We start from the raw sequence: 12,815 nt of genomic DNA, 5'->3' as shown, positions 1-12,815 counted from the left end.
ATGGGTACTTTCTGTATGGAGTTTGTATGTTCTCCCTGTGACCGTGTGGCTTTCCTCCAGGTGCACTGGTTTCTTCCAACATCCCAATGATGTGCAGGTTTGTAGGTTAATTGGCTTCGGTAAAAAAATGTAAATTATCCCTAATGTGTAGGATAGTGCTAGTATGCGGGTGATCTTTGGTCCGCGCAGACTCGGTGGACCAAAGAGTCTCTTTCCGTGCTGTATTTTTAAAGTCTAAAAGATCAAAGTATAGTCCAGGACCTTGAATATAGGAAACGTTTCATTATACGAGCTAGAAGTGGAATTTAGCACCGTATAATCTTATCAAAAATCCTCACTTCCAACCTTTATGAAGCAGGTGAAGAAGGATGAGCGATGAGACTGAGATAATTGATCTCTATAAAGTGCAACCATCTTGACATGACGACATTCAGAGGAGAAGTTTCAACCTAATTTCCAATTATTTCAAATACTTCTGATGTCATTTTTAACCTGGTGCAGCCAAAATGTCAAAAATAAGTCACTCCACATTTCAGGGATATGCCAGTTTTCTCCATCATTAGACCAAGCCAATAATGATGTCTAGAACTTGGTGTTTATGGCTGAACTTAAGCTGAGTGTGAGTTGTTCATGCTGCTTGGCAGCAAAATCGCAACTCCTTCCATCACTTTGAATGAGACAGAAAAGAAAGTGAATGAATTGGTATTGGTTTATTAATACCAATAACAGACTAATATCAATTGGATTTTTATTTTTGAGGTGGGAGATTGCCCTAAACAATTATCTCCTTTTGCTAGTTTGCCAGTGTTGTGGGTATCCTGGAAATAACTGCCCAGGTACTTGGTAGTCCTGCTACATACCTTGCCAGTACTGTAGCCAAACAAGTGGATTATTGCAGGGTCTAATGCTTGTGCTTTATACAAACGTAACCAATACTTTAGTATCACCTCAGTTGGCTTAGTCTTTAGAAATGGCATCTGAATTGACCTGTCCTTGGCATCTCGAGGGGAGGTCATCAGTGGGAGCCAAATTGTGACCTTGCTAATAATGTCCAGATCTTGAAAATCAAATGAAAAATAAATCCTTGGAGTGAATTGAATTGACAAATTCCCAGCACCTGATGGTAGGATCTTCAGGATAAATAGATCAACTTCTCAGCCCTTGGGGTTTCATGAAAATTGTGGGAGGTTCCTTCTCGGTAAATCAGATAACCTGGACTGTGGATGGGGGCTTCAAATTGGTTGGGCAGGGGATGGGGGTTGCGGAATGGGTTTAGAAGGTTCACCAAGTAGGAATGTAACGAGGTGGCAATGTCATGGGACTATTACATTGGTGAAAGAAAGTGAGGGAATATGGTTAAAACAAAAATAAAGGGACTTTATACAATTACACAAACCCTTCCAAATGAAGAAATTGATGGCAAAACACTAAGATAAATGATTTGATGTAATAGCTATTACAGAGACTTGTATCTGAGTGAAAAATTATAGAATTATTTATTTGGTGGGCAAGGCGATTTAAAAAAAATCAGACGCAGGCCTGTTAGGTTGAATAGCTTGGTCCTGTTCTTGCCAGAAAACACTTAGCATTACTTGTGCAAGTTGGCACAATCTACGGGAATATTGATTTGTGACTTCCAAAAAGAAGCAAGTTCAATGTATTACAGTGAAGAGTGAGTGGGATGCCAAGAGGCTGCAAAGAGACGAGGATAAGCAAATACTTTTAGGCATCAGTGTCATTCTGTTACATTTGTTCAGCTTGACAGTGGAAGACGGGCAAAAGGAAAAGTTTATTTTCACTTTCCTTCAAATGGTAAATTGCCCTTGAGAGGCCAGTCATTCTGTGTCATTGTCAACAGTGAATGGCTGTTAATCTTATGTATTGCTGAACATTAAGCTGCTTTATCGGGTGTCCTTTGTTTCAATATATCGTCGTAGGGTTCTAAATAACGTAGCTGTAGCTGACGTGTCACACATTCAGACATTCTATGACCTACAATCTTAGACTTGGTAAAAAAACAATTCTATTGTGCTTGAACTACATGGCAAAAAGACTCAATTATATATTGAGAGTTGGCAAAGGAGAAGAATCTATATTATTTAAAGAAAACGAAAACTTGCATTTTATATTTTCAATCAATCAATCAATGAAGGTTAGGGAATATTGGAAGAATAAATTGCTTTACAAACTCTGCATCCCCCTTTTACAGGGGCAGCACAGTGGCGCAGCGTTAGAGTTGCTGCCTGATAGCACCAGAGACCCGGGTTCGATCCTGACTACGGGTGCTCTCAGTACAGAGTTTGGATGTTCTCCCCGTGACCATATGGGTTTCCCCTGGGTGCTCTGGTTTTCTCCCACACTCCAAAGACATACAAGTTTGTAGGTTAATTTAGCTTTGGTATAAATTGTAAATCGTCCCTAGTGTGTAGGAGGGTTAGTGTCTGTGGATCGCTGGTTGGCATGGACTCAATGGGCTAAAGGGCCTGTTTCCATGCGATATCTATAAGAAACAGACTTTTAGGCCCATGATAGGTCAGCCTTTAAAAGCTATTAATTTCTCAATTATTTAAAAAATAATTTTATAACTGGAAATACTTCATGTGCGATAGGACATTTCACGGAAATAGTGTTGAACTATTTCCGTGATATTGTTTGTCTTGTGCCGCTAGACACAAGGTATGTGTTTTATGTCTCTGACATTTTCTTATTCTGTTATCTCTCTTGCCTTTAGTTTCCAATACAGCAAAGTTTACTTTTACTCATAATTCTCTTTGCATGTTTGTAAAAGCAGATACGATCTAGTTTATATTTGCCAGTTTTTTCATCCATGACAAGCCCTCTCCACTGTTTGCCGCCCTTCTGGTTCATTGTACACCATAGCTCTCTGAATCTCCCCTGCATACCTTTCACCACCTCCAGCTTACACAGTTGCTTTGCATCCAATGTCGGCCTTTCTGCTTCTCTCTGACCTGTCTCCACCCATGCTGTTGTCTCTGTATTAATCATATTGACCATGAGTTGAGCGCAGGTATGTTACGCAATAGCTTTTATTTACAATGTGTGTTCGTTTTCTGATATAGTTATATGTGTAGCTTTTATTTACAATGTGTGTTTGTTTTCTGATTATTATTCTCTGCTCATGCCAATCAATAAACAAATGTGAGTCTGACAGGATATCCTGAATCTCAGACTGTTCCAATGATTGTGCTCACTCTGCTAACGTACTTCCACCTGTCTTTCAAATAACAATATTAATTTGAAACAAAGCTCTCAGATACCCTCAAGCTCCCAGTGTTGATTTGTGTCCCAGTTAATACAATGATTGTATGTTTTGTAAAACCACTGTTAATTTTGCTGCTATTGTGCGCATTGCCCTCACGACCATCGGTACAGATGCTGCTTCATTGTGTAGAATGTCATCTGTATTGTCTTTGTTTCACTCAAAGAAGATCTTGACATTTTTGTTTCAAAAATGTAAATACAGTTTAAACAATTTGTTTTAATGTTCCCAACCAAGAGCGTGCTCAATCGAAAGCCGACTAAACAGTATCCTCATTAAAACTTCTCTGTGAACAGATTAAAGAAGAGCAGGATATCTTAGATAGTTCTGCTCTAAGATAGGAAACTGCAGATGCTGGTTTTACCAAAAAGACACAAAGTGCTGGAGTCACTCTGCAGGTCCGGCAGCATCTATGGAGAATGTGGATAGGTGATGATTTGGGTTGGTCGGGTAGAGACATTCTTCCAGTCTGAAGAAGGGGCTCGACCCAAAACGTCACCTATCCACATCCTCCAGAGATGCTGCCTGACCCACTGACTTACTCCTGCACTTTGTGTCCAGAGGAAATGTTGGTCAGTTAGGTAGTGCAAAGGTGGAGTGGCAACAGCAATGAACAGCAGCACTCGGCCCACTATTTCCTATTTGTACCCACATGCTCTATCCACATTAGAGCCTCAATCCTAAACGGAAATTTGCAGAAATGCCCTTGGTTTATATTGAGTCAGTAGATATCAATAGATGAAATAGCAATGGTCTAACAACCTTATCTTACAGCTTCTGTTGGTCAAATAAGGACACGGTAGGGCTGGCTGATCAATCTATTAATCTTCAATCTCAATGTTGACATGAGCTCATGATCTTTTCGTTTTAGATCTTAAAATCTGCAGTTATTGAAAATGCCAGATTAGTGCTCAACTTCTTCAATTTTACAAGGATTTTTCTCTCTCGGTTTACAGCTCAATTCAATTTGAAAATGAAGTGATCAGTGTCAGTGTGAATTATGTTCTAGTGCAACAGTGCATGGTGGCAGGGATTCTTAATGAAATTCTGATGCTTCGCTGTGTTTTACAAGATATTAGGCAGCTAAAGATGCGCTCTGGCTCGTTGAGAATATGAGGACTACTTAAACCACATCACTCAAGGAAACTAGCTGGTATAGAAAGTCTAAAGTGTTAATCAATCCCTTCATGAGAGGAGGGGAGAAAATAGGATGAATAAAATTGTGTCGCCAATCACCCGGGATTCAGGGCTTGATTTCCATCTCGTGTTGTGACATTTTACAGAGTCGCACTGCAGAAAATCTGTTTGGCAGAAAAAGGCTTTGAATCTTGGAATGAAATAATTGCAGATTTTCTTTTTGCTTTAAATTTGGAGCAGAATCTTGAACGATGTTGCATAATCAGATGTGTATTATTAATGATGGACGTATCATTTTCTGATCAGATCATGACAATACCTGTCCACCCTGCCAATCCTAATGCGGGATCTTGACCCAAAACATCAACTACCCCTTTGCCAGACACACAATGCTGGAGTAACTCAGTGGGTCAGGCAGCATCCGTGGAGAAAAAGGATGGTTTACATTGTGGTTTGGGACTTCAGACTGCTTTCCCTTCGGAGAGTGGAAGAGAACTTCAAAGTTGGCATACCTTCAGCAGGTTTTGCAGTGGAGCAGAAAAAATGTGTAGAAAGGAATTGCAGATGCTGGTTTATAACGAAGATGATTAAAATTGGACTCGGGAGACACGAGACTGCAGATACTGGAACCTGGAGCAAAAAAACAAACTGCTGGAGGAACTCAGCAGGTCATACAGCATCAGTGGGAATAAAGGGATAGTAAAGGAAGAGTAAGGCTGCATCTCTGAAGAAGGGTCCCAACCCATAACGTCACCCATCTTTTCAGTCCTGCTGCTTTACAGCGCCAGAAACCTAGGTTCAATCCTGGCCATGGGTGCCGGCTGTATGGAGTTCGCACGTTCTCCCGTGTGGGTTTCCTCTGGGTGCTCCAATATCTGGCCACATTCCAAAGACGCGCAGGCTTGTAGGTTCATTGGCTTTTGTAAATTGCCCCTAGTGTGTAGGACAGAACTATTGTAAACGGATGATCGATGATTGGTACAGACTCAGTGGGCCAAAGAGACCGTGTCCGCACCGTACCTCTAAAACTAATCGAGAACTGTTGATTTTATTATTCACTTGCAAAGATATTTATCTTATTTTGTATAATATTTTAGCAGCATTTGTTAAATTTAAGCTCCTATTTTACTTCTATGTGACTTACTGCTTGGTTTCGACCTGTTCAAGTTGAGCTTTTGTTGGGGGAAATTAAGCACTTGTGTTTCTTGTCCTGTCTGTATTGAGTTCATTGATTAATGGTGGAAGCACTGAGACTGGCGCAAGTGAGCTGAGGAGGGAGAGCAGCTGAAATCCCCCTGCTGCAGCTCACCCCTGTGGAATGCTAGAAACACTCAGCAGAATGAGCAGCATCTGTGGAAAGAGAAATCAAGTTAACGTTTCAGATCAGCAGCATTTGCTGTTGTTACTTTAGTTTTCCATCGTCTGCAGTATTTTCATTTTCTAAGATAGGAAACAGTTTGGTATTATTTAGGATGAAGCTCCCACGTGCTCTGCTTTTGTATCGTTAGCTATGTCCTCACATTGACCAGTGTTGTAAAGGTTGCCAATGTGGATAATTGACAACGATGATCTTCTCAAGTATTTATTATACCAAGAGTTGAAATATTTTTGTGGTACTGTGTGAGTGGATTAGTAGTTTTATCCAGCGAGTACCTTGTACAGGCTGATCTGCAATCAACAATGAACAGTTATTTTGCAGATAAACTAACTATATGGACATTGCTATCAGGTTCAGACTTTGTCCAATCTTTGGTCTGAAGGACCTCTCATTTATTATAAATTATGGTATTAGGGCAGCACGGAGGCGCAGTGGTAGAGTTGCTGCCTCACAGCTCTTACACCACCAAAGACTCTGGTGTGATCCCGACTACGGGTGCTGTCTGTACAGAGTTTGTACATTCCCCTTGTGAGCATGTTGGTTTTCTCTGAGATCGGTTTCCTCCCACATTCCAAAGGCATACAGGTTTGTAGGTGTATTGGATTGGTATAAATGTAAATTGTCCCTAGTGTTAGGATAGTGTTAGTGTGCGGGAGCTGCTGGTCGGCGCGGACTCGGTGGGCCGAAGTGTCTGTTTCCTCGCTGTATCTCTAAAACTAAAAACTAAAACGATGTTATCAATTACATTACATCAGATTTTTAGAACCGTTTTATCCCCAAGTGACAACAGCAACTTAGAGATCATTATCTACCAGAAAGTCTTTAGATTAATGACTACTGTGCATTTGTGGTTGAATGGTTGCTTAATGGATGCAGTAGCACAGTGGTTGTATTACACTGCACCTGTAATCCAGAAACCAAAACAATGACTCAGTGCAGCTCAGGAATTAAGATTCAAGCAACTCAGTTAGAACTGCAATAGAAAGCCAATGTAACTAATACCATAAATAGAACTACCAGATTATTGAAAAATACCCATCAAATTCACGGAGGAGAAAAGCAGACCCAGGACAGTATCGACCTTGATGTCAGACAAAACGAGCACACAAACAATAGTACAAAGTAAAAAGAAATGCTGTAAGATCTCAATAGGATCTCTGTGGAGAGAAAGAGTTAACATTTTAGTTCAAGAATCCTTCATCAGAGAACAAAAGGGAGAAAACAAATATGTTTTATGTTCCAGACAGAGTGATGGATGGCAAGAACATAGGGAATAGTAAAGGTACCATTTGATGATGGTCTACATACTACCTCAAGCCAACACCAAGGTGGCACTGGATGAACTATACTCATTCGTCAACTCTCGAGACAATAAACCCTGATCTGCATCTATACCTTGATCTAAAGATCTGCGAATTCTTTGCTCAGTTAGTCCTGTAAATTCCTGTCCATGAATCGCTGCCAAGATTGCAAGACTGCTCCGGGAATAGCCTGACATTGTTTCTATTACAGAGCATCTTAATTCTTGAGTCAGTATCCCTTTGCTCTCCCCAAGTTGGTCCTCTCCAGCTGACAGAATCTCCTTACCAGAGGTGGCTGCATATTCATAGAGTCAGAGTCACATGGTATGGCCCAACTTGCCCATGCCAACCAAGATGCCCCATCTACGCTAGTCCCAACTACCTGCATTTGGCCCATATCCCTCTAAAACGTTCCTATTCATCTCCATGTCCAAATTTATTTTAAATGTTGCAATAGTAACTCCCTCCTCCAGCAGCTCGTTCTATATGCCCACTACCCTCTATGGAAAGGCTGCCCCTCAGGCTCATATTAAACCTGTCCCCCCTCACCACTGGTATACAATCCACGGGATTCACCATTCAGAATGGGGTTTGCTCCTGTGAAATCCCTCATCACTGCGCCAAATGTTTGTTTCCAATAAAGTGACAACACGATAGTGTTGAACATATGAAGAATATTGCTTGTACTTTGCCACCTTTCTTGCTCTTTTAGCAGTACAGAGCAGCCGTGAGTACAAACTGCTTTGCCCACCATCCTCTGTTTTACAACAGCACTTTACACTTACATAGTTTTAGAACACAAAAGAAAACTCCAAAGTGCTTTATGGAAGAAATCGATGAAGGTAAAAGACAAATTATAAAGAAATGGGTAGCAAAAACAGAACTTTAAATGGTTGTTTGAAACATGCTCTGGGTGGGAAGGCTTGAATTAACCTGATACAGAATGTATGCATTCTGGTGATATATTTGAAATTGTAGGCCTACATTGGACTATGTAGTGACTGAAACCTTGGCCATAATCATGTGATGTTAAGCAGCAAATGAACAGTATGAAAATAGTTAATCCGTATTCTCTTTTGATCTGTTTGGTTCAAATGGTTTAAATAATTTATTATTTTCTTCCCTGGCATTAGTTTGCATGACAATTGCAACAAAACAAAGAGCTGTGTAGGGAGAGAATGTACAAAAACACGATTAGTAAGTTTGCAGATGATAATAAAGTAGATCGTATCGCAGATAGTGACATGGTTACCAGAAATTACAACAGGATCTTAGTCAGCTGTGCAAGTGGGCCGAGGAACGACAAATGGAGTTTAATGCAGATAAGTGCGAGGTGTTGAATTTTAGGACGTCAAACCAGATCAGTACTTTCACAGTGATGGCAGAGGGATCTAGGAGTACAGGTGCATGGTTCCCTAAAAGTGTAGGTATGGTGGTAACGAAGGCTTTTGGTACATTGACCTTCAATCATGGAATAGAGTATGGAAGTTAGGGCATTATGTTACAGTTACACTAGTCATTGGTGAGGCTGTATTTGGAGTACTGTGTTCAGTTTTGGTCACCCTACTATTGTAAGGTTCTCATTAAGCTGAAAAGAGTGCAGAGAAGATTTAGAAGGATATTCCCAGAACTAGAGGGCCTGAGGTAGGACTTTATTCCTTGGAGAGCAGAAGGCTAAGGGGGCGATCTTAATGAGGTATGTAATATAATACCGGTAATTGAAAGCAGTCTTTTACCCAGGTTATGGGTATCAAGGATCAGAAGATAAAGGTTTAAGGTGAAAGGAATGGTTTAGTTTGATTTATAAATACACGGTGATAACCCACATAGTCACAGGAAGAACGTACAAACTCCACACAGACAGCACCCGTAGTCTGGATCAAACCCGTGTCTCTGGTGCTGTAAGGCAACAACTCCCCATTGTGCATTCACTCGGGATGATATGGAGTGAGCCAGGGCAGGTCGTTGAGGCAGGTACCGAAACAGTATTTAAAAGACATTTGGAAAAGTGCATAGGAAAGGTTTAGATGCATATAGAGACCAAACACAGGCAAATGAGATGAGCTTAGAAAGGGCATCTTGGTCAGCATGGACGAGTTGGGCTGAAGGGCCTGTTTCTGTGCTGTATGGTTCTCTGATTCCGACTCTAACAATTACATTGGAAGACGGCACAATCCTCAATGCATGGCATTTGGAGTTTGGAAGGAGAAGTGAACCACTCGGGTAATATGAAGTCCCGAAGCACCAGTGATTCTACGGGATTTTGAAATCCTATAAACACAGGGACTGTTTGCATTGCAAAGCAAAGAGTTTAGGGGAAGAACTGGGACCCTGAAGACGTGGTCAAACTAAAATTAGCTGCCATCTTATTAATTGGTCCATCCGTCTTGAGGGGCTTTGGAGCCAATTCATGTTTTTTTCCCTCTAATTTATGGTAACTCTCTGCTGCAATTAAAATGACATTTAGTCTACTTTATTGACAAGGATCTGTGTGGGTTCCTGCTCAGACGACATAAAGTGAGTATGTTTTGATACTCATCTGTGTGACTATACTATTCCAGACAATTATGACCCTTTCCATTCAAACAATGCAGCTCCTCCAACCATTCCCATTTTTTTCTGTTACACTGAATTAGTGATTCCTTTTCCTTCTAGAAAAGTGAAGTTCGCCTTCTGGCTCCCCATTCAGTGTCCCTAGGACCACCCTGACCATCAGTGCGGGTTCAGCGGGCATTACCTGCTTGGTATTTCAGCTTGGCAGTGCAAAAGGAGCGACTTTCAAGTGTTTAGAGATACATCATGGAAAAACTCCCTTCCGCCCACCGAATCTGCAACGACCACCGATCACCCAGTAGATCTCTGTTAAACACAAAGTTCAGCAGTAACTCAGCGGGTCAGGCAGCACCTCTGGAGAATCCTTTTTCTTCAGAGATGCTGCCTGACCTGCTGAGTTACTCCAGGATTTTGTGTCTATCCTCGGTATAAACCAGCACCTGCAGTTCTTTCCTACACTAGTTCTATGTTATCCCAGTTTTGCATCCTACACACTAGGAACAATTTACAGAAGCCAATTAACCTACAAACCGGCACATCTTCGGAATGTGAGAGGAAACCAGAGCACCTGGAGAAAACCCACGGGGTCACAAGGAGAATGTACAAACTCCTTACAGTCAGCACCTGTAGTCAGGATCGAACCGGGTGTTTGGTGCTGTAAGGCAGCAACTCTACTGCTGCGCCACTGTGCTGCCCTGTATTTGCAAGTGAGATGTACAACCATCAGGAACCTGGATTGTGCATGTAAAACAATTTGCTCAGCATAAGGATTCTGTGTGCAGGATTGTACACAGATGTGTTCAGGCTGCTCTGACAACCATATTTCACATCAATAGAAATTGTTTGGACTTTTGCTGACAAGGTTGTTTATGTCATGCTTTCAATTTTGCAGAAGATGAAGAATGTGTAAAAATAAAAGACTGAAGCAGATGTGAGGATCTGGATCTATTTTCTGCATTGTCCTCAATCCTCTGACAGCACAGGTAAAATATTTACCCCTTGAGGTGCTTATCAGTATGTTTTATTGCATGAATCCATTTTTAATGCTTGTTGGGTTAAAAAAAACTCCACGAAACAATGGGGTGCAGCAATCATTTTTAGAAGTGGGAATTAAAATAAATTGTACATCATCTTCCAAGTAGCTTATGAAAAATGTATTTTTGTTTTTATTACTGAAGGAAGATGGAAATCCATTATAATATTAATTATGTAAGGACTCTTTTGAAAGTAGCATCTCTCGTTAGTCATGTTGGGAAATAAATATTGCCACTCAAGAGAGTTGAGAGAATTTAATCAAGAGCATCTGTATAAACAAGCCCGCCAAGCAAATAAACTGGGGGGCAGAAAAATGCTAAATGTGGACCTTGGTACATGGTCAATATTTTTACTTCTTTCAAAAGCTGCATAATTAATAGGGTAGGCTGTAAGTGCTTATGACAACAAATACTTGAATAATAGTTCAGGATACAGATTCAGGATTAGATTCAGGATTTGGGGTGGCACAGTGGTGCAGCAGTAGATTTGCTACCTCACAGCACCAGAGACTCGGGTGTTGTCTGTATGTTCTCCCTGTGACTGCGTGGGTATTCTCTGGGTGCTCTGTTTTCCTCCCACACTACAATGATGTGCGTTTGTTAATTGACTTCTGTCCTTCTGTAGATTGTAAATTGCGCCTAGTGTGTAGGATGGTGATAGTGTACGGTGTGATTGCTGGTTGGCGCGATCCCGGTGAGCCAAAGGTCCTGTTTTCACGCTGTGTCTTTAGAGTTTAATAGTAAAGATAGGCATCACATGGAGGATTCTCGGCTTTGTTGGTGGAGGGTTGGAGGGAAAGTGTGGGATGAGGATTGGTCCTGCGGTGGAATTTAAATTTTTATTTCTCGATTGGATGATAATTGGAGGGAGGAAGCATTGATTGCCCATGGTCCTTGGCAACAGAGTTCTTAACCATATCCCTGCAGTCTCTGAGGTGGGACGGTGGCCCTGGTGGAGGTCACAATGGTCTCAGATTAGTCACTTAAGAAGAACCTGAAGAAGGGCCCCAACTCGAAACATTGCCTATTCATGCCGTTCAGAGCTGCTGACTGGCGCACAGAGTTACTCCAGCACTTTGTGTGTTTTTTTTTGTAAACCTGCATCTGCAGTCCCTTGTGTCTGCGAGTTACTTACAGGATCCTGCAGCCCAAACTAAACATTTTTTTTACTCTTCACAGTAACATTGGTCGTTTTATCTTGAAGTGAGAATTTAAACCAATAAGTTAGTTCCATTTCCAAAAATGCCATTGTGACAGAATTATTTTAGCATTGTACCTGCAATCCTTGCAGGAAATGTCTTTATTCCTCAGAGATGTGACAAGGCGTGTTCCTCAAGAATGTGTTCTGGGGCCTTAGTTTATTCTTGATCTGATGCCAGATGTTAAGATGACACTAATTTAAAAGGAGGTGTGAAGGAATTACAACGAGACAGAGACGAAGTGGGTAGGTAAAATTATGGCAGAGGGAGATTAATAAGAGTAAGATGAGTTCTTTTTCTTCGGTTCCACCCTGGCATTTTCTTAATGGGAAAGATGAAAATCTGCCGACAGCCAAGGATATGTGATTGTGCAGTAGAATAATACCAGTCAAGATCACAGCTGGCCCTGTCAGAGCATGAGTTACACTCTTAAAGCAAGAGCTCTTAGCTCACAGCCACTGCTTGGTGCTGGCTGAGTTTCCAACACTTGGGGATCTGCCCTACTCCATGTGGTGGTGGATCTGTGAAATTCATTGTCACAGACGACTGTGTAGGCCAAGTCTTTGGGTGTTTTTAAAGTGGAGATTGATAGGTTACTGATTAGAAAGGGCGTCAAAGATTATTGGGAGAAGGCAGGAGAGTGGGGTTGAGAGGGAAAGGTAGATCAGCCATGATTGAATGGTGGAGTAGACAACATATGATAAATGGCCTAACGCTGCTTCTATGACCTAAGAACTTACGTGCACAGACTTGGTTACAATGAAAGCTCAAGGTGTTTAAAAGGTCTTGATGACCACACTGTTTCCTGCCTGACCCATCATCATACTTCTGGTAAAATCTGTCATGAGCTGTTTCGATTTTGGAATTAAAATTGCACCGTTATTCTAAATATGATGCATCACAGGCATTATTCATGCAAACATTGTTTGGAAG

The 12,815-nt window shown here is 41.3% G+C and overlaps 1 protein-coding gene across 4 annotated transcripts in view; it reads left to right on the top strand.

The window, feature by feature from the left end:
* Nucleotides 1-12,815, top strand: part of LOC129700355 (alpha-(1,6)-fucosyltransferase-like) — a 664,773-nt gene that overhangs the window by 187,214 nt on the left and 464,744 nt on the right. For 3 of the 4 annotated variants that reach the window (XM_055640772.1, XM_055640769.1, XM_055640766.1), the window contains exon 3: nt 10,542-10,632. The exons of the other annotated variant lie outside the window; for it this stretch is intronic. The gene's annotated coding sequence lies outside the window, so the exon portion shown is untranslated. The remainder of the gene's footprint in view (nt 1-10,541; nt 10,633-12,815) is intronic. 4 annotated transcript variants of the gene reach the window in all.

This window comes from Leucoraja erinacea, chromosome 9 (genome assembly GCF_028641065.1).
Source record: "Leucoraja erinacea ecotype New England chromosome 9, Leri_hhj_1, whole genome shotgun sequence".
In the NCBI taxonomy this organism is placed as follows: domain Eukaryota; kingdom Metazoa; phylum Chordata; class Chondrichthyes; order Rajiformes; family Rajidae; genus Leucoraja; species Leucoraja erinaceus.
This window is presented reverse-complemented; position numbering and strand designations above follow the sequence as displayed.